This window comes from Corvus kubaryi, unplaced genomic scaffold, assembly GCF_017639235.1.
Source record: "Corvus kubaryi isolate FWS band 111438036 unplaced genomic scaffold, C.kubaryi_AGA036_p1.0 split1-131, whole genome shotgun sequence".
Classification (NCBI taxonomy): Eukaryota; Metazoa; Chordata; class Aves; order Passeriformes; family Corvidae; genus Corvus; species Corvus kubaryi.
In genome coordinates this window covers 9346754-9373652 of record NW_024582073.1, presented here as the reverse complement: position 1 = coordinate 9373652, position 26899 = coordinate 9346754, and the positions used below count along the sequence as shown (strand labels likewise).

General features: G+C 42.1%; 1 long non-coding RNA gene across 5 annotated transcripts in view; it reads left to right on the top strand.

Annotated features, from left to right (window-relative positions):
- Window positions 1-26899, top strand: part of LOC121676738 — a 73537-nt gene that overhangs the window by 25568 nt on the left and 21070 nt on the right. For 3 of the 5 annotated variants that reach the window (XR_006020572.1, XR_006020574.1, XR_006020576.1), the window contains one exon: window positions 2032-3972. The exons of the other annotated variants lie outside the window; for them this stretch is intronic. This is a non-coding gene — a long non-coding RNA (uncharacterized LOC121676738). Of the gene's footprint in view, window positions 1-2031; window positions 3973-26899 lie in introns of those variants that run through there. 5 annotated transcript variants of the gene reach the window in all.

The following is a 26899-nucleotide window of genomic DNA, read 5'->3' as shown; positions in this document are numbered from 1 at the left end:
GTCTTTTGTATCCCCTGCGATGTGGGCTCCTGAACTGAGCCCAGGGATAGAGCCACAGTGTGAAGGATGCCAGGCCCTGGTCAGGAAGTCCATCAGGAGCTGCTGTGCAGAGGCAGCAATGCACTTGTGGTGCTTCAGGCAGGAGGGAAACGGTCTCTTACAAACATTTATGTGACTCTGACAGAGTGCCTGAAGACCTAGAATCGCTGATTCTAGTTGCAAGAGGATGCTGTCCATAAGAATAATTCGTTTGTTATTTGTTGTTTTATTGCAGTCTAGTAGTGCTATGCAGAGCACCCTAGAGGCACAAATTACAGACATCACTCTGGTCATAAAGCATTGCAATCAAAATTTCAAAACATATTGGGCAGAAATCCAGCGTTAGATCCACCTTTCTTTAGAAAGAGTCTCTCTCTACCAAAGTGCCCTACCCCAATTCACTGTGAGCTAATCTCTCCCCACCCTGAATAACAGCACTAATTACGAGAAGTTTTTGGCTAATTGCAGTTCATACTGCCGCTTAGGTTGACCTAATTTGTGCCTGGCAGTCTCTGTAAGGAAGGTCAGTGAAGAATAGGACACTTGTGTTGCAGTAAACAACTCAATACAGGCAATATCTGGGCAGTCTAAAATAGACATTTGTAGCTCTTCAAAGTTAAAACCAAAAAAATGGTGTTTCTTTGTTGGCTAATTTTATAAGCACTTTGTAGGGCAAAATTAAATGGTGTCTTTGTTGCAGCACAAATATTGCCTGAGATGTGTGCAGAAAACTGGTGAATCATTTCCTGTTTGCTGCATTGTTGCTTCACAGCTTTCCCCCAGCAAGGGAATGATGTTGCCCAAACAACCTACGAAGCACATCTGAGTGCTGCGTGTCACTCAGTGTCCCGGTCCCCTCTTGGCTGCGGGGGGCTGTGCAGTGGCACACGCGGTGTGCTGTGTGCTGGGGCAGGCACAGGGACGGGACTGCAAGGAGCTGGGCAGGATCAGTGCCCCACCCAGCCTTGCCTTTCCTGCAAACCTGCACAAGGGTGATGGCAGTGACTCAGTGATGCAGATGGCTTGAGGAACCCCACTGTCTCTTTGATGATGCAGATAATAAATGGTTAGAGGGAAGAGGGAGCCTTAAGTTCTCTTCTCGGCTTACCTGGCGTGTGGATTTCCACTGCAGTCCAATACAGGGAACTTCAGCAGTCCTTACACCCACACAAAAAGCTGTTGAAGTTGAGCCAGGAACGCCACAATTGCGACAGCAAAGGCCTAAGTCTGAAGGAGGGTCCTGCACTTAGTCTGCACTAAGCTACGTGAAGCAAAAAAGGTGTCATGCTCAGAGTAGCTCACTGCTGGCTTTGCTGAAGGGCTGCTTGAAGATCACTGGCAAGTACACAGCCACAGAAACATTGGTTAAAAGAGGCCTGTGAAGGTCATCACCTCTTTCTAGAAGCAGGACTACCACCACTGCAGGTTGATAGGTCAGCTGTGACTTTGGTCAGGTCCTGTAAGCATCCAAGGACTGAGACAGACAATCTCTTCCAGTGCTGCACTGCCCTCCTAGGAGAAATAGTTTTTGTAATGTCCAGTCTGAATCTCCAGTATGTGGCCATAGATGCATGTTATACCATCTGCCACCTCAGACAGATTCAATTTTCTCATGCTTCTGACATGTCAAAATCTTCACTAAAGTCAATATATACTCCATCAATCCTGCTCCTCCCATTAGTATACACAGTCATTTCCTCACAGACCACAGTCAGGTTTGATTTCTGTCTTGCTTTCCGTCTTTATGTAATTGGAAATGATCCCCAAGATTCATGCTTCCAGATCTTTCCAGGGCTGAGGTGAGCCTTACTTGTCTACAGTTCTTCTTCCCAGGTCTTCCTTCTTGCCTTGACTACAGACAGATGTAACAGTAGCCTTTTTCTAGTAAGAATAACAGCTCCCCCAGTTTCACTATTGTTTTCATCTCAGCAGTTGTTTAGTAACTTTTCTAAAAGCCTCTCACATTAATTGTGTTTTATACATGCTCTACAGACTCCTGCCACTTCAAAATCATTCCTGACTGTTCAAGATACCAGTTTACCCTTGGAGAACATACCATCCATATCCTTTACTTCCTTCATTTTGAAGGAAGCTGCCTGGTTGGAACACAAGTTGAGAACCATTAAAAGGAGGGATAGTTATGCAGACAGAAAATTAACATAGACTGATGATAAACACTGGCTATCTTCTTTTCACTGAATAGAGGTTAAAATTTTCAGCCTGTAAGGCATGTTCCAAAACTTGATTATTTGTTCCTGTTACTTTACTGTAAGTGTGCTGTATTTTTTCTTCTTTTGGGAGGAATACAGACTGCTAATTGCTTTTGCAACCAGCTTGCCATACCATAATTTACACTTCTCTTTTGGGTATTAGTGACAGAGTTTCATGAAAGAAGTATTTTCTAAATTACAGAAATTAACTTAATGGCTATTAGGCTTTACTCAAGTTAAATTCTCTCTCTCTCAAAACATGGACTTTACTTAACATAATATAATTGATGTTTTGGGCATGCCAAATGTGTATATCTACATTATATAGCTGAGTGTAAAAATCCAGGAAACACTCCTTATAGGACTTCACCATGCCATTCATATATCACACAATAATAAGGATGATAAATAAGTGGAATATACGACTTTACATCGCAGAAGGGTTTCTTAATATAACAAGTGTTTCCTTAGTCTCTTAAGTCACAAATGTGGCTCTTAGATTTTCTGCCTGCTGTACATCTGATGTAAAACTTAGTCAAATGGTTGTTTCATTCCTACACTCCCTCTGGTACTGGAAATCCATACCTGAAATGACAATATTAAAAAAAAAATTGCAGAAGTCAACAAGGGCAATCAATTATATTTACCTAGGTTGTTTTAGCAAATAGACTTCCCTCTGGCAGCCATTAAATCAGTTAATGGAATTAAATTAATCATTAGGGAAAGTCTGCCCTGTGCTTTGTATATTACCTCAACTTTTAGTGTGTGCTATGCAAGTTGCCAAAAATTAACTGCCAGCTTTCACTGTTCATCCTTCAGAGCTAGTTTAGTCAAATTTGTAGTGTCCTCTTCTCTGGGCTCCCAGTCAGTTGCCCTGCCCTACACACGCTCTTTTTCAAGGCACAAAACAGGAGATCATGCCAGAAGGAAAGCTGCCTGTGCAACATAATATGAGGAGAGCCAAATATTTCTGCAGTGCTGCAGAAGTTGCACATGCAGTATATATTGCATGGACGTAGGTGGATTAGGTATGTGGTACTTACTGGAATGTAAATGTTCTGGTTTATGCCTGTTCAGCGTCCCTGCTACACATAGATCCAACAGCCTATGTTCTGATCCAATAGTTGCAGCTCACTAGAAGTAAAAACAGCAATTGTACAAGAAAAAAGATGAAGCCAGAGAGACTGAACAGTGAATAGGAATTTCTGACAATCAGTACTGGATGTGTGTGAGAGGGAAAGAGACCATGAGCAAGTCAGAGCTTCTCAGAGCCTGAATGTACTAGCCCAATTTTTCAGAGGCATAGCTCATTGACTGCGCCCATGCATCAACCCTACTCCTTCTGTAACTCTGTCAGCTGTAATAAAAGGAGAAATTAAACATTTTGCTATCTCCAATCACTGTGTTCAGATATTTCTTGTTAAGTTTCTACCCTGATGGCTTCTTGCAAGGTTCACCATTTTCCTTTTCCCTAAAGGAATGATGTCCTACTGTTATCCTGCTCCCTTTCAAGATGATGTCAGGTGAGTGTGCAGCATTCCCCATGCCAGAAGTCTTCCTTCCCTGCATTATGCAGAGTTCACTGTCAAGTCACAGACAATTACTCTGATACTTGTCATCATGCAGGCACACAAGAATTTTTTACCTCCAAAACTATCTACTCAGCACCATCCTCTGCAGACTTTTCCCTCCTTTCAGCCTGTCTGGAAGGAATGAATGGGGTGGAAAGGAGACAACAAGCTCAGTTTCACGCTGTTGCTTTCAGAGTTGAGCTGGGAAGCTCTCCAGAAGGATATCTTGCACAGCTGGAGCCCTGGACTCCAGAAAGGCAGCACTGAGACCCCAGCACCAAGGCAGACAGGTGGCCAGAGAACAGGTACTTCAAAGCCTTTGTGTTTCTTTAGCAGCAGTGAAAGGAGTAGAGGCCCTGTGAAACCCACAAAGCAGTAGCCAGGGTACAGCTAACAGCTTGCAGGACATACTCCACAGCCTGTATTAGGTGGCCACTCTGACAGCACTGAAACAGATCCATCACCCATGTCACCACTTGGCCCCAGGCAACAGCAGAAAGGCAAAAGTCCAGAATTTACATTCCCCAAAACAGCGAATATCCACTATTTTCCTATCACCTAAAACAGAACTAGCTGATTTGTGTTAATTACAGCTTAGATAAAATAAATTTACCTTTTGTGTAGCAGCATATGAATTAGCTTGGCATCCAATGCTGACCTGACACACCCATAATGATAGTATGAAGTCAGTGGATCTATTTGCAGAGTAGTATATTGCTTGAATTAAGGGCACAAGGGCAGGGAAAGAGGCCATGCAAAATCTGACTCATTTACCTATAAATCAGCTTATGGTTGGGAAGATATTTATTTACTGATATTGGGACACAATCAGTGAGAGAAGCAACAAGAACAAGTGATGACAAGACTTCTGTATTCCCAGGAAAGGTTAAGGTTTGGTGTTGATACTCTGACACACAGGAATGAGCAAATTTTTTTTCAACAGCTTTTACTCCAGGTGATTAGATGGGGTGAGAAAGGTTTATTACTAGCAAAGCATTTATCTCTCTTTTCAAAAACAGTACACAACATCTATGAGATGTAACTGATCAGACACACCCTCTAGGAGATACATCCTTCCTACTCTTGTAAACCAGCACAATCTACATTTTCATCTTAGACTAATCACATGAACCACACTGGATGCTCAGAGCCAGCATCTCACCACATGTAAACCAAAGTAGCTCCTCTCAAGGCAGTGGAGTAGCACCATCTGTGCTGTTTCAGATGAGATCTACAAACCTCCATGCATGTGTTGGTCTGCCTATAGCAGCAATGTGAAGTTACCTGTTTACAGAAGTAGGTCTTCAAAATGTGTAGAAAACATATTGTGCAGAAAGTTTGCCCTTGTCAGGAATCATGAATCCAGGGGTCTTTCCATCAAGAGCACTTGTCAATTAAGTGCAAGGTACTGCACTTGAACATGGGCTTCCTTACCTAGATCTCAGATATCTACACTAACATCTACAATTACTCTTTTATGTATTAGAATGACCTTTAAGCAGTTACAAATAGAAGAACAGTGAAACACAGACTATGCTGTCTGTAGAACAGCTTTCCCTCCAAAAAAAATTGCCTTATAGGTAATATAAGCATTTTAAAATAGGAAATCATATTGTGTTATTGAAATTTAAATTGTTTTACCGTATTGACCTGGTCTTCCAATCAAATGCATCCAACAGACACACAGATCAAAAGAATTGTCATTTTTATATGTTAATAATTGTGGGGTTCCCAGAACAGTTGCACAGTTTATTGGAAACTCCCCAGCTCTGCTCTCCTTGAGTTCAGATCCAGAAAAAGGCAGAAATAAGTCACAAGTAAAATCGTTTTTTTCAGAGATTGGCACTGTACCTCTTAGGAAAGACACAGCCCATGGGACAGCACATCGGGGAAGAGTTCAGGCCTACCTCCATACCTAGTTTTATGCTGAAGTTGCATCCACTAGCCCATAATAATTCCTCAGAGGATGAGAAGCTCATCTGCTGTAAACCGCAAGGGTTTGCTGATCTAGGATCACAAAGCAACATTCTTTGACTAAGGATCTTGATGGCACTGAGCTTATTATCTAAAAACTTTGAAAAGAGAAAAGTATGTGTGCTTCCACACGTGCTAATACACAGACATTTTTAAAATAGCATCCTCCCAAAACAAGCAAAGTAAACCAAGGCTGAAATTCTCAGATTTAGTTGCTATACTCTCTGATCTGTCTTTAATTTGTTTTCTGTTATCATTGATCTCTAACAACTTAGGTAATCAGCACAGGTAAGCTACACCGTATTGTTATGGTTTGGTAAAAGCAGATGGCTTTATATGAGGAATATGTATCTTTTTCAGAGGCTGGCCTTGATTTCTTTTCTGCCTCTAGTCTACTGCAGACTATAAAGAACTGGCACTTTCCAAAGAGCAGCCATTACAAGAAATGTAGCTGCCTCTTTCCCCAAGTTCAGTCATGTGTCTGAATTTTGGAAAGACCTATGATGGAAGGAAGAAGTGATGGAAATTGGATTATTTTGTTTTCGCTACTCCAATATATCTAGTTGTTGGGGTTTTAGTTTAGTCTGTTTTTTTTTTTTTCCTGTTAAAGGAATTTTCTCCCATATGCATGTTGCTAGGGGACAAATAGCTGTACTTAAGAAAGACAAAAGGGGAGTGGGGCAGACCTGGCTACTCTTTTGTCTACACCTGGGTGTGGGGTCAGTTCGCTCTGAGCGTCCAGAGAGAGAAGCTGCAGAGAAAGGAGCTGCTGCTTCTTTCTTTTTGGCCGTTCTTTCTTCCTGCTGGAAACAACGCCGGGACCCCAAAAGCCGCTTTCCCTGCCCTGCTGGAGACCGGGCTGTGGCTGCCCTGCCCCGCTGCTGCTTTGAGCTTCCGCTATGCTGTAGCCCTGCTCGCCCTGCCTGCCTGGGCCTTCGTGGGCTTTTCCCATCTGGATACATCTCGTCTGCCACCCGGGATTTGCGTCCGTCCCTGCCGCTTCAGCCGCTGTTCCTGAGAGTCCGGGATCGGCTGCCCAGGGGTTTGTGAAGCCTTTGTTCCATCCCTTCCCGGGATCCCAGAGCACCAGTGCCGCGTGTTTCCCGAGCTCGCTCCGGAGCGCCCCCTGCAGCCGCGGGGGAACCATCGCACCTGCCCTGCTCACCGGGAGCCGCCAGCGCCCCTGCCGGCTGCGAGCGGAACTGCACCCGAGGGGAAATAGCCTGACAGCCGAGAAGGCTGGCACTGGGTTTGTGACTGCTGTTACTGCCAGAGTTGTTGTTGTTTTGTTTGACTGGTTATATACATATATATAGAGAGAGTAAAGAACTGTTATTCCTATTTCCCACATCTTTGCCTAAAGGCCCTTGATTTCAGAATATAATAACTTGGAGGGAAAAGGGGTTATATCTGCCACTTCAAGGGGGGCCTCTGCCTTCCTTAGCAGACACCTGTCTTTCAAAACCGAGACACTAGTAATCAGGCATTTTATCAATCCTTCTTGCCAAAACCCAACTAGTACTTAAAGTTTGAAAGTATGTATTATATAACAAACCACTATGATTTATTGGGCCATAGATCATTTGCCTGGGAAACTGTAAGGACTGGAACATTAATCCTGCTAGGCAGCTGATGCAACTTGTGAGCTGTGCATGGGCACAAAACCTCAGTTCTCCCACCTGAGCAGTGTGCAGGAAATCTCCTCCTGCTCAAGCTCCTGCCCTGAGATGCAGAGTCAAGGCAGCAAGGGCCTTCCAAGCTGTGCTTCCCCACTGAGAATTTGTCCCCACAGGGCAGTGATGAAATGCAGTGCAGTGCAGCCTGCCACTTCTCATAAATCTCAGAGACTCATACTCCTACCCATACAAGGGACACAAATACAAGTTTCTAGTCATAAAGGGACATAATTCTGGTAGCTTTGCACAGAGTACTGAACTTTCTTCTAAACAGTAGCAACTAAAAGGCAGTAAAATAACGACTGATAGAAGTATTGTCTTTTTACAGCCAAAAGGCTGATAACAGTCATTAAAATAGTTTTTGAGATGTGAACTTCAGCCAGTAAGGGAAAACATTCAATAAGATCTTATAAAATCAATTATTTTGTTGGTTTAAAGGTTTACTATCATGGGAAACAAATAGTTTCACTAAATCAGAGGCAGATTTATAGTTAGAATCTTATCATAGAGTGGTTTGCACTGGAAGGGACCTTAAAGATCATCTAGTTCCAACACCCGTGACATGGGCAGAGACACCTTCCACTAGACCAGGTTGCTCAGAGCCCCCCATCAACCTGGCCTTTAACATCCACAGCTTCTCTGTCCAACCTGTTCAAGTAGCTGACCACCCTCATAGTGAAGAATTTCCTCCTACTATCTAATCTAAACCTACTCTCTTTCAGTTTAAAGGCCTTCCCCCTTGTCCTACCACTGCATGCCCTTGTAAAAAGCCCCTCTCCAGCCTTCATGTAGGCCCCCTCTAAGTACCCAAAGGCTGCTATAAAGTCTGCCTGGAGCCTTCTCTTCTCCAGGCTGAACAACCCCAACTCTCAGTCTTTCCTCTTAGAAGAACTGGCCTATCCCTCTCATCGTCTTCATGGCTCTCCTCCAGAGGTCCATTTTTTCTTTTGCTGGAGTCCCCAGGCCTGAACACAGTACTTTGGGTGGCTTCTCATGAAAGTAGTGTAGAGGGGCAGAACCATCTTCCTCAACCTTCTGGTCACACTTCTTTTGATGCAGCCCAGAATACAGTTAGAAGGTACTCTGCATATATATTGTGACCTTTCTTTGTACTAAATATATATCACACAGACATTTTAATGAGGACTGTGATGACAAAGCAAGAAGACAGCTTCTCACAGAAAATCTTAGAGGCACGTAGCTCTTAACAAAAGCACGTTTGTGAGATGAAGGCATTTTGAATATTTCCATAACCCATACATGAGAGAGGGGATACACAGGAATGTCATGCCAGGGCTGCTCAGGCCATGAATCTCATTTCAGTGCTTCCTTTTGAGACCAGACCAATACTGGTATGCCTCACCTGGCAGCACCCAAAAGCAGGAGAAGCAGTTCCTGGGTTGGGGCTTGGAGAGGTGGTAAAGGACAAAATGCACATCATCTGTGCAAGCAACTTTACGAAAAAGCTAGAATATGGCCAGAGATAAGTACGGTAAATGAACATCATTAGACATTGTTAGCGCATATGATCCTTAATTACTACCTCCAGAACACTTTGATGTCCTTACAGAGAGATTATATGAAGTTCAAAATGACTTGTTAATAAGTAAGATTTTCAAAAGCATTTAAATAGTGAATGAGTTCCAGAGACCGCTAAGTTACATAGGTAGCTTTGAAAATTTCCCCTCAAGATAATAAATGTATGTCCCAGCATTTGCTAAAAATCCTTTCTTCTGCAGTGGTACAGTATTACTTGTACACATTTTGTAGTCATGTTTTTGTTCTCTGACTAACTGAAAGCGTAGCCTCAGTGTATCACTGTGTATGTTGCGCAAGAGTACATTTGGAATTTGCATTTTTTAGATTACCAGACAATAAAAAAACCCTGAGATTGCACAGATATGCACCACCCTTCATTAGAGGCAGTGATATTCTCTCCCACCCAGTCCTGCCCAACCAAGACAATATTGCACATACGCCTCCAGATAATGAGACTACCACACCTTTTGCCTCTAATTAAAATTATTAAGTTGAGAAGGAAAGAAATGCATTTCAGTCTGTGCTTGTTAGCCTAATGTCTTGATAAAACTAAACATGTTCTGCTGCTGCCCACCATCTGTCCTTATAAATACTTTTTGAAAACACTGAACAGGAAAACAGATTTGTCATTACTGACTTCCACAATTTTATACCATGCCTCAGGTTTTTCTTTATGCAGACCAATAGAATCCACAGAATAGGATAAATTTTTCTCCTATAAAAACAATTTTGCATTCGACACATTTCAGTAGAAAATATTCAAACCTAATGCATGTAGAAAGCTATGCAGAGCAATGAAGATGTCCTTATTGAGAATAGTATTTTGGGGCAATCTTGCTTCTCTTGTCCCAATCCATTCCTCACACCTTCTCAGTTCTTTCAATGTTAGATAAACTCTCATGGAAGCACCGTGACTCCCTGTCTTTGACAAAGCGGTTACTTTTCATTGCTCTGCAGCCTTTGAGGCATCAAAACTATTTACATCTTCTTAGCTTTCCTTTGTTGCTGAGAATTCAGACACCTGCAAGAAAATATGCCTTTTCCATTACTGAGGCAAAGAAACCCTCCTAGACAACCACAGCATCTAGTCCTGCCATGATTCCCAGCATTTTGCCCCTGATACAAAGACTAAATCCCAGGTGATGCAATACAGCAGCCCAGCCACCGATGAATATGGGTTGCCAGGAAGGTTGATGCTGTTTCTTACGCAGACTCCCCACTGAACTTTAAGTCCAGTCACCATCCATAGGCTTCCAGTGATCTGTTCTAACTATTATGCCACAGGTGCCTTTCTTAAAAGCTTCACCTCAGGTACAATGTCATAGTCAACGGGTATTTGTAAGACAAAGGAAAATGGACTTTGGCTGAGGTTGGTGCTAATCTCTAGAGAAAAACAGGAATATCTCCTACTGCTGCAGGATCAGTTGTGAGCTCTCTTTCCATAGATTATTGCAATTAATTCTTTTTTTTTTCCAACTACTCTTCTTTCTTATCACAGAAGCTCTTCCCAACAGACAAGTGGGAATTAGGTGCTTATAAAATTCATCTTCACAATAGCTGTGAATAAACAGTACCAGATACAAACATTATCCCATCACAAGATGAGAACTGGCTCACACAGGTGCGGGTATTAAATTCCTCAGGGCTTGAGTTCAGGCAATACAGAGGCCACTCTTTCTTCGGCAAATTTTGGTGAGATAAAGGCTGAGTGTGAAGATTTCTGGAAGACCAGGACTGTTTAAGGAAAAGCTGCTCACCTGATATTAAACCAGTTGAGGAGTGTTGGCTAATCCCATGGCATTCCTGGTCATGTGAGGGCAGGGCTGCTTGGGAAGGAGCAGCAGTACCTCCTCCTCCTCCTCAAACCAGCGCAAAGCTCTGCTTGCTGCCAGAAGGGACTAGAACAAGAATAGGACAGAAACGTCTCTAATATTAAATGCAAGAAGAGTGTGATTGTTTTGAAGTAGAGAAATACAAGGAAGTCACAAGGAATGGCAGCAGCAAGATTTAAAATTATAACAGATTCTAAAATAACAAAATCTAAAAGGCTTCTAGACAAAGCATGCACAAGAAAAGGGCTTTTTTCAGTCTTCTATGAGTTAAACTCTATTTGCAAATTCTCTCTAGAAATTCCTTAGGAATAGGCTTTCCTCTGCAATTTCTGGTCCCATCCATTTCAGGTTAGACTGGAAATATTGAGAAAGAGGTTCCTGACTCACTTACAGCCCAGGCTTTCTCAGGCTATTGACTCCCTCATATTTAAATCCACAAACTTCTCAGGAAGTACAGATATGTGAATCTGACGATGTTACTGTGTAAGGCAGAACATTAGAATGGCTTCAAAAGTCAGAAACAAAATTTTGCATCATTGCCAAGGCTGTGTCTATGACAGCCAAGGTGAGAACAATGAGGAAGGGTGAGGATGAAAACAGTCATTTGGTTGTAACTAGGATTTGTTTCTGTTTTCACTCCTTATGTTGAAATTTTGGAGGTTTTTTCCCCCCTCCCTTCCTTGTTTTCAGTTACATTTAAATTACATAGTTAAGTGAATATTTTGAGCTATCCAAAGCTTTCTGGAGGCAATGGGAAGGAATTACACTGATTGCCAATATGTAATGAGTTAATCTATGCGTTAATATGACATTTTTGGAACGTAAGTGCATGCAATATTCCAAATACTACTTCCTACACTGCAGTTACTTCACACCATACCTTGTTATTGCAGCATATGGCTGCCTCAGATGTTGTTGAAAGTTCAGTTTACTCCCAAAAATCTCAGTAAGTAGACAGGAAACTTTATTTCAAAATTCAGGTGCAGGGAGGGGAAACAAAAACAAAACCAAAAAACCTAACCCTTACATTCTCAAATCACTGAAGTTCTGGAGTACAGAATGAGAGAAAAATGCATGTATTTGCTTGTTGTGAGAGGGAAGAAAATCACAACATGCCCGCAATTATTGTCTTAGTGGAAAAAGAAGAAATTAATAGAGAAGAACTAATATTTTGAGTGTGCAAAATTTTTCACAAGTTGAAAAAAGAAAATAAATATCCTAAATGGTTCCTTTTGGGTCTTACAAAACAGTTTAAAAACCATCTTTCATCCATTTCTAACTAGAGCTGTGGTTCCGGCTTTCACATAAGCAGTAATGCAACTGTTTCCAGAACTCCTCCATAATTTCTTTAAACTTTTCCTCCTTATTGCCTCTGAACACTCAGCATTTTACTTTTTTTTTTCAAATGAGCATCATTAAATACATGTGACTCATTAGTAATGATGGCTTAATTTGGGACAACATTGGTGGTTTCCACCCCCAGCTTTCTTCTCTTGCCTTTTCTTGGTAGTTATTCCTTTTGCTTCAGGGGTAGCTCAGCAGCACATAAAGCTCCTTCACAACTCAAGTTTGGAGGAAACCAGGATCCATTTCAATTTCCCCCAGTACACCTACCTCTAATTTATGGCAGCTCAGCAACTGATCCTGAGCAGCCACAGCACCTGATCCTGAGCAGCCACAGCACCTCTGCAGTGGAGGCAAAAGCTGCTGAGAAAAGAGCAGGGCAGATTTCCTGGCCTAATTCAAAGGAGCAGGTGAGGTACATTAGCAAATGCCATGTGTCACATTAAGGAAATTTGAGAAGTAATGCACTCAGTGAAAACAAAACAGAGCTTGACAGCAATCTAAATATTTGGAGGGTGGGGGAGAGAGGAAGAGAAGGTGCTACAGGGCCATTAAGAGTTGGTCGATCATCATTCAGATCTAGAAAAAAATGCTTAAGGAGGAGTCCTCAGGGAGATGCAAAATTACCCTTGATAATATATTTATAATTTCCTACTGTTTTTAAGAAAGTCCAGGTAAAACAAAAGATATTACTGCTTTAACAGGTACCCCAGCCCTTTGGCTCAAGGTATACTGGTTTTGAAATGGCAGGGGTCAGTACACAAAGAAAGCACCTGGGGATGTTTCACCACAACTTTCAGCACATACTACTTGAAATTGATTCTCTCAAAGATCATGTCCATAAAATGTCTCCTTGTCTTGTAGCAAAGTATAAAACAAAGCCATGGTCTTCTGGCTTTGTGACTTAAAAAATGAAGTGAAAGAAGATTGCTCAACTGGTCTTCTGGACTTAAAAGAATTAAATCCTGTCTTTATATGTAGGCCCAAAAGTATTATACAAATGCAGAAGAAGTGAACATTCCTTGGAGATGTGGCTGATTTATTTTCCTAACCTGATGCATCAGCAGCAGCCTAGATGTTACCCTTCAAAGGAATGTGGCCTTACGACATTTTACTTTGCATATCCAGTTCATTTTTAAGAGCCTTTGTTTTCTTAAACTGGTATTTGAATTATATTCAGCACTTATTTCCTGGAAAACAACTGTATATTGGTACAGGAAGCCTCAAAGGTGACAGTTTAATTTAGGAAAGAATAGCAGAATAACTTCTGCAAATACCACATTAAAAATTTATTCTCTAAAACAAAGCAGGCACAGCTTTGGTCTTACTGCCAAAAAGGTATTTGCCTATCCTGTATTTCATTCTTGTTTTCCTGAGATAGTTTTCCTAGGAAGTTCTCGAGGTCAGCAAGTGAATGTGCATAGCCAGCCTTGCTAAGAATACTTGGCAGTAGGCTTTAGGCTTCTGGTTCACCAGCACAAGTTTATGTAGTCAGAAACAAGGAGTGGTGACAGTAGGTTCTGTTGTCAGATCTTGTGCTGGAGTAGCACTGTCTCTAACACAGGGCTGGTGTCTCCAGGGAACCACACAGGGCCAAGCAACAGCTTTAAGCACCACAAAAGCTAATTTAACATTACACACACATTCAGTATGGGACGGCAGGTAAGAGCACTTGTAATTGTGTGTTATTAATATAGGGCTGGGTTTCTTTAAGGAGTTATAAAATTCTGGCTCAAGAAGAAAAAGGCAGTATTAGAGACTGCATCTTTTAGTGCTGAATCATCTCAGACAGAGAGTCTGAAAAAAAGACTGCTGTTGAGCGCTTGTATATATTGTAAGTTAGACCTGGTCTTCTTGGAAGTATAGAGCAGCCACTGGATACCACAAAAAGCGAGTCAATGCTGCATGCCCTATAATCTGGTTTTTAATCCACTGCTGATAATTCCTGCAGAAAACTGTTAAAGCAAATACTAGCAAAGTAGCCCATGTAAGAGAGAGGAAGAAAGAAACAGACTAGAAAGAAACAGTGTAGAAGCACTACATGTTACTGCCATGAGGATTGTATTGTCTTGCTTTCACCACCAGTTTCTAACTCCCAGCCATGTGTATATAAGGTATGGGAGTTTTGGTCTGGTAATTTTTATATTCCTCATAATCTCTGCTCCTTTGTGATTTTCACTTGTTTTTGATATCATACCAATTACATCTTGTTCTTCAAAGTATCAGAAACTGGCGATAAAAATCATTTGGGAGTGAGCACTGGCAGACTCATCTGGCAGAGAAACTGGCTTTTAACCTTGCTATGAAGAGGAGAAGAGGATCTGGTTGAGTACTCTGCAGTAGGTGAAACTCTGCTGAGCCGTGAGACAGCTGGAAAACTCCATGGCAGCAGAGATGTGAGATATGCCAGCTTCTGTCTGGATCTCCACAGTGTGTGTCTGGTAGGACAAGGTCCACTATAACGTTAGGTTCCCTCTCTCAAATTCTTCCTCTCATGAGCAGCTCCACTATTTTTAAGTTAATTATTTGCTGCTACTTCCACCAAGCCCTAGTTCCTCATTTAACAGAGGCATATTCCCTGAAATTTTCTTCTGGTTTCCATCTTATTTTAAGGGATAAAGCTTAGGAGACAAGAAGAAAAAGCACATACAGTCAACTTTCCACTATTCATGTCACAGAGATGTATAATCATGAATTACTTTAAATGGGAAGTTTAATGGAAAAGGACTAAAGTATTTTAATGGAAATGGATTTTTAGCTCAGACATAACAGTGTGCAAATGCATAAGCTGACAGGTTCAAAGGCAGCCAAACCCACTGCAGATCTCTCCAGCCCAGAAGCAGGGGCTGAGGAACTCTCACATTGGCTAATCCCAAGTGGTGCAGTCAGCCCTCAATAGCTGCTCTTGTATAATACCACTTCTGTGGCAACAAAGAGCAGACATGAGTTTACTGGGGTTTGTTAGCTCAGGCTCAGTCAAGACCTTTCTAGACCAATTGCAGCCCTACACCAGCCAGCTGGGGCACTCCTGAAACCACAATTCATTTACTAAATGACCAGGTAACCCATTCAGAGGCACTGGAGCCAACTGATCACATTTACAGCATATTCAATGAGGAATCTCTGCATGGATCACAGGCAGACAATGTCCGGCACATCTTTTGTATCTTTACTTTATAGGAGAAACTCCTTTTCCGCATTGCAGCCTGTGTGATCCTTCTGTAATCTTTATAGAGGGAACTACACACACAGCTGGTGTACAACTGCTACCTACAAAGGACCCATATCTCAGTGCAAACAAAGCCCAAAGAAATGGTTTAGCTGTATAAAATGACAACATAATAAACAGATTCTCTTTTCCTTTACATTCATTCCTGAGTATCTGCTTATATTTGGAAACATTTACAGTGTTGAGAATGATTTTAATTGTTCCACAGCATCTGCTTCTTTCAATAAAAAATAATAGCTGGCCACACTCCATATGATTCTTTACTCAGGCAATGTTGCAAATTTAAACAGGAATTGGGAAAACTGCAAGGGAACAGAGAACATAGATGAAAATTCAATGGCATATGAGAGAAAATTTAATGGCGTATGATATAATTAGGCCACAGCAGTGCCAAATCCAACACAGACTTAGAGAATTGTTCCCCCAGACCAACAACAGGATCTTGTACTAGCTAGCAAACCACAGTGTGCAGGGAAGATGAGGCACCTCGGAATGGCAATGCTGAGCACAGAGTTATGTCAGTGCAAAACCCTGGCAAGGAGGCACCTAATTCCTGCCATTGGCTACCTAAGGTAGGGCAGTGCCAGACTTTCCACAGTGGAAGGACAATGGCGATCAACAAAAGTTGCAGCAAAGGAAATTCTGTCTAGATATGAGGACAAAAATGTTCACAGTGAGACTAATCCAACACTGGAAGAGGTTTCCCAATGAGGTTGTGGAGCCTCAATTCTTATTAATATTCAAAGCTCAGCTTCACGTGGCCCTGAGAAACTTGCTGTACTTGACAATCGTTTGAGGAAGAGGTTGGACTGGATGACACCCAGCAGTCTCTTCTAACCTACATTGTCCTGTGTTTCTGTGGACCCCTGTCCAGAGTCTGGGATGCTCATGGAGAAATGCAGTTAGAAATATTTGTATATTTGGAACCATCTCCAAGAAGTCTCTCCCAAAGAAAAGTCCTGTAACCCTCTCCTCAAAAAGGAAAAAGCAAGATAGCAGTTTCTTTTAAAATTCATGACAGTGGTGATGCCAGCACCAAGTACTACATGATATTCTGCTGCCTAAAGCACTTGCCCAAGAAATGGCTATCCGTAGTGACCTGAGCGGGTCTAAACATATACAGGGTAGCCATTGAGAAATAAGGATTCTGAAGAGGGCTCAGGGACATGAAGGAGCCTAGGCCTATGGTGAAAGGTTAATGTCTCCTTCCAAGAACTAATGTCTCTGATCTTCACATCTGGTTCTGGACTGTCTTTTGCATGGGCTCAGATGGAGAAACAGCCATGGAGATGGGGATATGCCAGGCTTTATTTCCTTCCCAGCTCTGCTGTAGCCCCTGGGCTGCAGTCACACTGCCCCTGGTTGCTCCCTTCCTGGCCCTTTGACTCATGTATAACTTATTCTGCCAAGATCCAGCTTCTACAACAAGCTCCAAGTTTCTTCCCCTCCCACAGCTGGGCTGCTTATTAGGCTGCTCTCTTGGGAAATGTACACTTGAGCTTCTCCAGACTGAGCAAGACCTAATACTGAGGTTCCCCTGGGCAGGCACCCTTAACCATCGTGTGGCACGAACTCAAAAGCCCCACATGGTTGTGCCATCCCTATTACCTCCTCTATCATAAACGGGGCCTGTTTTCAAAGAGTTTGGCCCTTGCTGAGCTCTGCAGGCAGCCAAACGCCATCCGTGGGTGTTAGGTGTGCTCTGGGAACAAGGAATGGGATGGGTCCCGAGGGAGTGGGGCTGAGAGCTGCCAGCTTCCTGTATCCCGCCCTTCCCAGCACCCGGACACAGAGCCATGTGGGCTGTGGTGCTTCTGGCCAAGCAGTGAAGCAGAGCTGGAGGTGTCCAGGCCAAGTCAGGACCTCCCTGTGAGCACAGGCAGCCCCAACCTTTGGGAGCAGATGCACAAAGTCTTCTTGGATTTCCGCTTTGGAGACAGGCGGCTGCCCACCATGCCCTATGACACAGTCAGTTTACACACCTACAGCTTCTTTGGACTTCGACGCTCACATCCAGTGCTCTGCTTGAACCACATTTTGGGCATCATGCCACCATCTCAAATGCTCTGTAATCCATTTCTTCTCTCTCCTACTAAACCCTCTCACCTACTATTCTTTCTGTCCTGCCATGGTGCCCTCTGCCTGGGCTGTCCATACACTTCTTTCAGTGGCCACTTTCTCTCCAGTACAGCTCCCCGGCAGACTGACCTGCCTGGGAACAGCACGACACACTCTGGTTGTGTGGCCAGAAGCGGTCCTGGCACTCCAATTGCTAAAGTAGCCCACAAGACCCACAGACTGCTTCAGAGGGACCCCCAGGGACTGACAGATCCCTGTAACTAATAGAAACAACATCAGGTCTAGACTGAGAAAAAAACCTCAGCCTCTACCAGATTCTGAGCCCTGACTTTCTCTACAGCTCAGCCTTTGTCTTCTGCCATACTCACCATGTGCTATCATTTCTTTTTTACTATTTTCCACTTATTCCAATAGAGCATTACTACAATCCCATGACAAAAGTAGCATGGACCAAATGTGCCACCTAAGTTCTTTGTGACCACATTTAAGTATTAAAATGATTTTTAGTTTGTTTCTTCAGAGATTAAAATAATGTCTTTCAAACTACTCTTCTGTCAGAAACGTGCTAAGACATCTATTTGCAGACTAAACCTCTTGGTTTTGCACTTTGGAAGGCACATGTAGCATTGGTCTTCCAGCATCCCCATCCAAATTTCTTTTGTGGAACTCATAAATCCTTCCATCCTTGACACTTGCATTACAACAAAGCAGGAAATGAGTCAGAATCTAAGTCTAGGAAATTACCTAATTCCCTTGTCACAGAACATGATGTGTGCCTACTTCTTCAATTACTTTGTCTGCCACTCTTCTTGACAAAACTGATATTGCTTTGGAAACATTTTGACTTAAAAAAAAAAAAAAATCAGAGAATAAATTCATTTAAATGAAAATCACACCCAGACTCCTACTTCACAGTTTCCTATTTTGGGGTCTCATTTAAAAAAACATCTTAATCCCCATGTGCTTTTCCTGTTCTTTCTCAGTAGTGAGCTCTTAATGGTACAAAATGTACCTTGAATAGTACTCTTTTACTATTGAAGGCCAGGGGATGACAGTCTTCTGTACTCTACCCTATGAGACTCCAACTAGAAATTACAAGAACAGAGTAAAAACTGAGTTTTCCTCTTTTGAAATGGCACAGTATCCATTAATGGCAAGTGGCACAATTCAAAGAAACTTCAGGATGAAACAGAAGGACTGGAACACTCCAGACAATGGCAGGAACCCTATCATACAGGTACTGGAGGGGGGGACACAGGGACATCCAGATAGGGTTACCCAGAGACAACAGCATTAAACACTGGCACATGGCCAGAGAGATAACAAGCCTACTTATCCCACTACAGAGCAAGTTATGTTTTTCTCTCCAGCGCTCAGCGATCTGGCTGGATTTACCACCTTGGGCTTAATGCCGGTGATGCCAGACATGAGTGTACCCACTCTGCAGTCCCAGTATTGGGAAAGCAACAGGGACCCAAGGGGGCTCTGTAGGTAGCCAGCTGGAGTCCAGCATGGCTCCTTAAGATAAAGGCTTTATCATTAGCAGGGTGAAAAAGAAGAGGGTGGGAAAGACTGGGACAGTGGGGAAAGAGGAAGGAGGGGGCAACAAGATCACCTCATTTAATGCTGGTAAACTCAGTTTAGGTGTGCTGCTTAATTTTGTTATCAGGCTCTGCAACACAACTACAGAGAACCCTCTGCCACAGTGGAGCTGGCCTTGCAAACAGTGGATCTGTGCCTGTGTGACATTCCTCCTAAACCTGTAAGCGCTGCTGATCCTCAGCTGGCTCTGCTGTCCAGTAGAATAAAGCCCCAAAACACCAGCAGGTACTGAATGTTAACAGGCCTGGCAATTTATGCTGCACAGATGGTGGGATAACCATCTAGCAGACAAGCCTCAGGGTCAACTACCAATGGGATACTTTTAAAAGCCTCAAAACAACCCAAGTCTCAAGGGCTTTCATACTAACCTGGGAAGCTACATTATGTTTTCTGTGTGTTTATGATTGGCACTATTTTCCACTCATCAGACTTCCTATGTCTGTCATACACAGACACATTGCTTTAACCTGTGTGTTGGAACTCACACCTGGCCTTGATCATTAGTTAGATCAATGGGAGACCTCCCTCTAGGCTTTACAAGAGATCTGGTCCTCTCTTTCCCTTGTGAACAAACAGTGAGTGTAGTGTCCCCATCCCTCCAGTGCCAGGCCTTGGGGCTTAGCCTTGAGAAGTTCCCCTGAGGCTCCGGATGTGTGCTCAACCCATCCCACGGGCATAATCTGAGAAAACCCTTGTGCAAGCTTGGTCTCAGCCTTAACTGTGCTATGTGGCAAAGCATTTTCCTGCCTCAAAACAATTTCACTCAAGTGGTCTGAACAACACAGGTATCTGGAGAAATTACAATGCCCTTCTCAAAGTACAGTTGTCCTGTCCATCTTCTCATATAAATCCTTAAACTGCACACAAAGCAGGAGAGTGGCCAAGCCAGGACAGAACCCCATAGCAGAGACGCCACTAAGATCTTTTGTGGAACTCATAAATCCTTTTGCACTACTAAAACACTCATAACTTCTTACAACAAATGTCAAATGGCAGACTCAGATGGAAGAATACATTGAATATATTGTTTTTACTGTACCATGCTTAGCAAATTCCATTGGAAGAGTGTACACTATGAATTAGTTATATATTGCTACCATAGCTCTGCTCTACCTACCACACTAATATTCTTCTTTTAATTCTGAAACATTTTCCATTGAAGCAAATAGAAATTTTTTCATTGCTTTGACTCTGTAAAGCGCCTTCTGAATAAAAACCATATAACTGTTACAGCTATTTAATAAGTAACAATCATATACAATTTTATAACTGTATGTTTATCGCTATACCGTAATAATTAGATACTTAGGTAATGTAGTTAACTACAAAGATAAATAGCAGTTACAGCTCACTTTAGCATGAAAAGGAGTATTAAAATTTTACTGCATTGATTTAACTTTTTCTAGTGGATTGCTGGAATGATTTACATGCACTGCCTGTCCCTTCTCTTAGCTGTGCTCAGAAATTAAGTGCAGGCTGAATAACACAGGGATTAACACATGGGATTGAACCAATCTGAGTGTTGTGCCCTGTCTTGAACAGGAGGCAAGGAGTCAAAGTTGTTTTGCTAATCCAAAACTGTTTCAGTGCTGAGGTCCATTTCTTCATGCTGTGCAAGCACTGAAGACATCTCCAGAGCACATGCAATTCAGCCTCTCCAGTGGAGGAGAATCCAGAATCCATGTGTGACAGATATTGGTCAAATCAATTCTTACAAACCCCCCGTGAAGGCGATTAGCAACACAGCCTGCCTAGTGCTTAACCACTAGATAATATTTTTTTTCATATATAATTTAAATCTTCTTCTCTGCAAATTAGACTCTTGTTTTATACACATCCCAGTGGACATGTTAAACATTTAGTTACTCACTGATCTCTTTAAAACAACCTTTAAGCAGTACCAATGTTTTTCCTCTTCACAACATCTTATGTTGATTTACACTAGCTGAGCAGCTGGCCTACAGTTTTAAAAGACCTGTTCTGCCAGCATCAGACACTTCAGGGCACTGATGACAGCAAATCAAGATTTATGGTTTTTTGTTCTAGTGTTTTGTGATTTTAATGTGCTTATTTTGATAGTGACAGTAAGTCATTGTGAGCTTACAGCTCTGATGGTGGCCTGTACAAACCAACTAAGGATGGATTGTCTCCTCCAAGAATAGACAGCAAGATGGGTTTTGTACTCTCAGAAAATATACCAGGTCATTTTTGTATTATGTTCTCAGTTTTGCTCCCTCTAACAGAGCTAAATTCACCTTAAAAACAAGGGAGGGGGAAAGAGAATTAGAACTTTGTTTTCTCCTAAATAACTTTCAGCAGAAGGTGGTTGAAGTTTTTAGCATCATACAACAGGATTTTTAAGCCAGGATGTCAAGTGAGATATTTTGCTTTCAAGAATGGTCTACCCTCTTTCTTAGAGAGGCTTGATGCATTTATTTTATGTCATTGGTTAATCTGTACGAAATTCCTGCAACCATTCTTGGTTTGGCATGGAAATGGACTGCTCTAATCTATGAGACAATGAAAAAAACGCCAAACCCACTAATATCAGTTTGGAAATCAACACTCCTAGGAACTCTGTTCACAGAGAAAACAAAACATCAGCTAGTTATATTGTCTTCTCAATGGCTTAGAGATTTATCTTGAACTCATTACCTGAAATTACTCAAGACTGAATGGCCTAGATAATTGAGTGAAAGTTGTGTGACCCAAATTAGCATCCACCCCACCTCCTGACTTTTGGCACAATTTAGCCCATATGAGATGCAATGATAACATTTCTGGACCTCACAGGGAAGAGAAAGATGAGAAAAACTATAGGGAGAGTGGAAAAGCAAAAATACCCCTGAAAATAGCAGAAAATAGCATCAGAATAAGATCCTTTTGATACACAAAGAATTTCAAAGGACAAACCAAAATGTGCTGTTCCCTTCTGGCCTGGCATGGCTTGTCCTGAAAAGAACAAGCCTCACTGCCTTTCTAGGCACTGCTACATGGAACTGATTTTGAGGCAAGCACAAGGAGTAATTTGTAAGAGAACAGTTTTATAAATTTTAACAGGGAGCTTGCCACTGTTTGCTGTGTGGGTGGTGGTAACATGAAGCTGACTGACAAAGAACCTGACAAGGGAAGAGTGAAAAGTGAAGTCTAAGAAGCTGGTCCCTGAATTGGTGCTAACCTAGGAGGGTTAAATGGAGCAGATTTTTCTTGGACTGCCTGGGCAGATCATTTGCCTAGGAATCAAAGAATGAGCAGAATAATCTAATAAAATAGGTTTATTTTCTAAGTACTGTAATGAAAAAGGCATGAATGTTTTGCTTAGGGATAAACCGAAATAATGTGTGGAAGACAAATGTGAAAGTAGACAACCAGTACTTGATTTTTCTTTGAATCAGATGTGCCAGCCTAAGACTGGAAATTGTCTCTAAAATCAGTGCTCTAAATTGTCTCTAAAACTTTCAGTGCTTCTTGTGGATACACTGCTCCTCAGACTATGGTCAGGTTTACAGCCAGCACTCAGGGTTGTCAGTGTAACACAGAAGCTCGAAGACAACAGCTGAAGACATAGATCAAGTGCTAAGAAAGCTTTGAGAGAATTTATGGCCTGAGAGTAATGGACGAACCAAATAGTGAAACAAAGGATAAGGCTTGTACTGGAGGAGACTTAAACAAGGGAAAGGGAAGTGTGTTTGATGAGTATCAGGTTGATAACGAGGGATTTTGCTGAAACTGTTGAGCTGGAATTGAAGGCCACACCAGGATGAAGGAGGGGCAGAGGGAAGGTTAATTGTGAGATGAGGTCTCTGCATGAAAATAAAAGTCACCGAGAGGAAGAGGGGGAGGAGAGCCAGAAGGTAAGGCAGGGGATTGCTAAGGCTGGGTAGTATCAGGTGTCTTGTACATCACAGCAACACACACTAGGAAGAAAAGTCAGAGGGAAGATATGAAACAAAATGACAAAAGGGAGTAGAGGGGTGCAGCTATAGGGGGAGGAACCATCAGTTTTCAGCTTTTTTCTTCTACACAGCTTTCCTCCTGTGTAGAAGAATTTATCACTGAAATTTATCCTTAGTGTTTCATCACTGTGGCTCAATTTGTGATATTTTTTCACGAACAACAACTTTGGTAAATGCTCACTAACACTGTTCTATCCTGTGATTACTGAAGTCCTTCACAACATGAAGTAGAGTGGTAAAAGCCAGCTAACTGCTGTGCAAGCAGGGTGGAGTCACCAAGCAATGTTGTTACTGAATGGCAACTCAAAATGTGGAGCTCTTGAAAATTACTCATGTTTTAGTAGTGTAACTATGCCACTTTTCCTGATACTAAATGCCCTCTGACATGCCAAATTTTTTGGGGATGATAAACAAAAGTTCGTGGCCAATTTTTGAACTGGCACAGAAAAGAATTTAAAAATGCAAATTTATAAATTTTGTCATTATAACTGTGTAAATTACATTCCTGATCCCAGCAGATGCTTCCCCTCCTGGTTCCAGGCTCCCAGTTTCCCAGTCTCCTGCCAGGGAGCCCCATGACTCTCCCGGGCTCCACTTCCCTGTGGTCAGATGTAATTATCTCAGAGTCCTGACTAAACTTCAGTTCTTCTGCCTCCACCAGCATAGTGGTGTCCATCAGCAAACAGCCTTGCTAAAGCAGAGTCTAATCTCAGAAAAAGGCAAGGCAGTGAAAAAGGCCCCACTACAAAAGAGTTCTCTATATGTCTGTCTGCCTCCCGCTAAGGCTGACTGTAATGGCTGCTTCTCTGGACTCCAGAACCTCTCCCCACATTGTCCCGTGCCCAGAGGCAGCTCCTGACCACTGACTGCACCCTCTTGGGAACAACTTCTTAATTGTTTGCTGATCTCTGGATTTGCAACTATCAAAACCAGCAAAGAAAAGCCTGGAGCTTTTTCACTGAGCAGAATATAGGATGCTCAAATAGAGCGGCTTTTCAGTGCCTGCTGAGATGGTGTCATCTGCAAAGTCACTGTACAGACTGACAAGTTTTGGTCTTCCAATACTCTCATTTAATTAGACCAATGCTGGCTAGTCAGGAAGCATTCTTCCCTCTAGAAGTCAAACAGATTAGCTTCATTTTCAAGGGTACATTTAAATTGCAGAAAACAAGATGCAGAGATCCCCAGGCTAGCCCTGAGCTGATTTGGCAAGTCCACCTAGCACAGCAAAGTACTGTGCAGATACACCAAGTGGGACTGCAGGACAGAATAATCATGTTCAGCTGGCACAGCACTCAGGGCTACATCGTGTCTGGTTCGTGCTGGCCTGCATGGAGCCTTTGCACTGTGTTTCCCAGCTCTTCAAGCTGTGGGAGTAAATTGTGCTGCACCAGCATAGACACCTTTGTGGACACCCTAAATTGCTGATCAGAATCTTAGATTATTACATGGTAACTCCACTCCATCCCAACCTCTCTCTTATAATCACTAAGAAGTCATCAGGCAGTATGATCTATTTGACCTCCATTTGGTTACACTTCTCATGTGAGACACTGGCAATCTCTTAACCTCCACTTTTGTGCATTAATTTTTCTAAGCCTAAAGAGCCAGTCTTATAATGCTAGCTCACCAACGTCTGCATTTAACCTGACCCCTTCCCTCCTTCTTTCCAACATATCCCAAAACCTTTTTAAGAAACAGTTACCAAAACAGAAGTATTTTATTCAGATAAAATTAAAAGCTGGTACTAGACATAAATGAGTAACAGCTTTGGCATCAACCTAGATTAGTAACCTTAATTCAAGAAACCATTCCTTCTAGCAGGTCCTAGCAGAGCAAGGAACAGGAAAGATGAGAAAATTTGCCATCTTGCAAAGTTTTTGTAGTACTGACTTTGTTCTTGAAAAGCAGCCAGCACACCCTCCTATGCACTTGTAAATGTTCTGCAGCTACTCTCTTAATAACTCAAGGATGATGGATGAGTATAATGTTGGGCAGCTTTGTTTGATAGCCTAGGGGAGAGAGAGGGAGGGAGAGAAACAAGTATCAGCAAATAGATTGTGCAACAGACAAATAAAAAGAATTACACAATACACTATATTTTAAATAAGCCTTCTGGAATGTTGTCATTTTCAGCAATTGACGTTGCTTAGAATAATTCATCAGCTAATGCTACCAAAAATTTCATTTCAAGAGAAACAAATGGGTCCAAAGCATTGCCCCCAATAGTGCTTAAAAGATTGTGTCACCAATGCAGAGCACTATTTACAACATATTACATTTTCTAAAAAGAGATAGTCCTTCATTTCAGCCTCCTATTCCCTTTGGAGCTTTAGCAGCAATTCAGGAAAATGGGCTTAAACACGAGGTGGAGGGGAGTCTTGAGGTCTTCCCACAGCTCAGAGGCAGTCTGGAGTAACTTTTGTTGATTGTTTAATTCTGTGATTTTTCAAACCCTTAGGAGATGCAGAGCAAAAAGTTTCGTGCCCCAAATTTTCCTAACAGGTAAGTGAGAAACACAGCCACTACTGTCAGTAGGCTCAAACTCGATAGAAATGGGGACTGTCCCTCTGCTTGGTAAATGCTGATATTGTTAAGATTGTGAAAGTTCATTTAAATCTGTTATGAATCCTTCTAGTAAATATTAATAAATTACTTTCTGCTTGAAGACAAGGACTTAAAAGTTCTTTCTTTTCCTTCAACTCTTGCAACTTCTGATTTGTCTTTATTTCCACTCCCTCTCCTTGAATTGAAACATATTCCTCATTTTATGATCACCAGAGCACAACATACAAATAATGAAACCAACTCTAGTATTAATTGAGGTTATGGAAGCATGCCTTTTGGAATTAGGAATGTGTGGAAGAAGTACAGGAATTGTAATTTTCTCAGATCTACTACATATATGCAAACCAGCAGAAGTTTGCACAAAGAATATGGTCATGTATTGTAGAGCACAGACCACTGGTTTTGTCAAACAAACCTGCAGTGGGAAGGTGAGCGCCTACAAGTGCTTTTGATGTTTGGGCAGGGCTCAGTGTTTCACATAATTAATACACTTTTTCTAAAACCAGCAAACATTGTATTCATGTCTTGAAGAAGCAACACAATAGCATATGCAAAGGGTCCTAGAACACACACTTAATAAAATCAACATCAAAATGCCTCTTGACCTCAACTGTGACATCAGCAGCCTCTGTGTACGAGAACAGATGTTGGAAGTTGATTTGCAGTGGAAGAGAAGTTTCCGATAAATGGAGGAAAACATTTTTGAAGGACTTGTAGCCACTGTGCATCTAATGGTAGAAGCACACTATTGGCTAAATCAGTCTTTAATCTGGTAGCAGCTCAGAACTCCCAACTGACATTATTCACACAGAGCAGCTTCTGCAGGGAATGTTTGCCAGACTCTCTCCCTACAAGAAAACTCCACCTGATATAGGTGGCTATGAATGAATCTGACCTGTCCCCTACTCTCTGCCTTGGTCATCCACGGCATTTCAAGCATAGTTGAGGCTCTTTACCTTTGAGACCCTTCATGGCCACTACAAAAGATCACAGCGAGTTGCAGAGTGAAGACTACAGTCAGCTTCCGCGCTCTCAGACACAGTCCTCTGAGGTACAGAAATCACTGTCGTAAGAAAAAGCTATTTGGGGCAGAAGCAGAACTTTTTTTAGAGCTCTGAATCTGAAGAATGAACTTCCAGTAAGGTGAAGACCACCACAAACCACAGAACATCCTGTTCCAACAGTATTTGACCTTGTCTTTCTAGCAATAATGAAAAGAATCACTTTTGTGACTGTACTAGTTTGAAAACAAACCAGTGGGAGGCACTAAGTCAGAATAA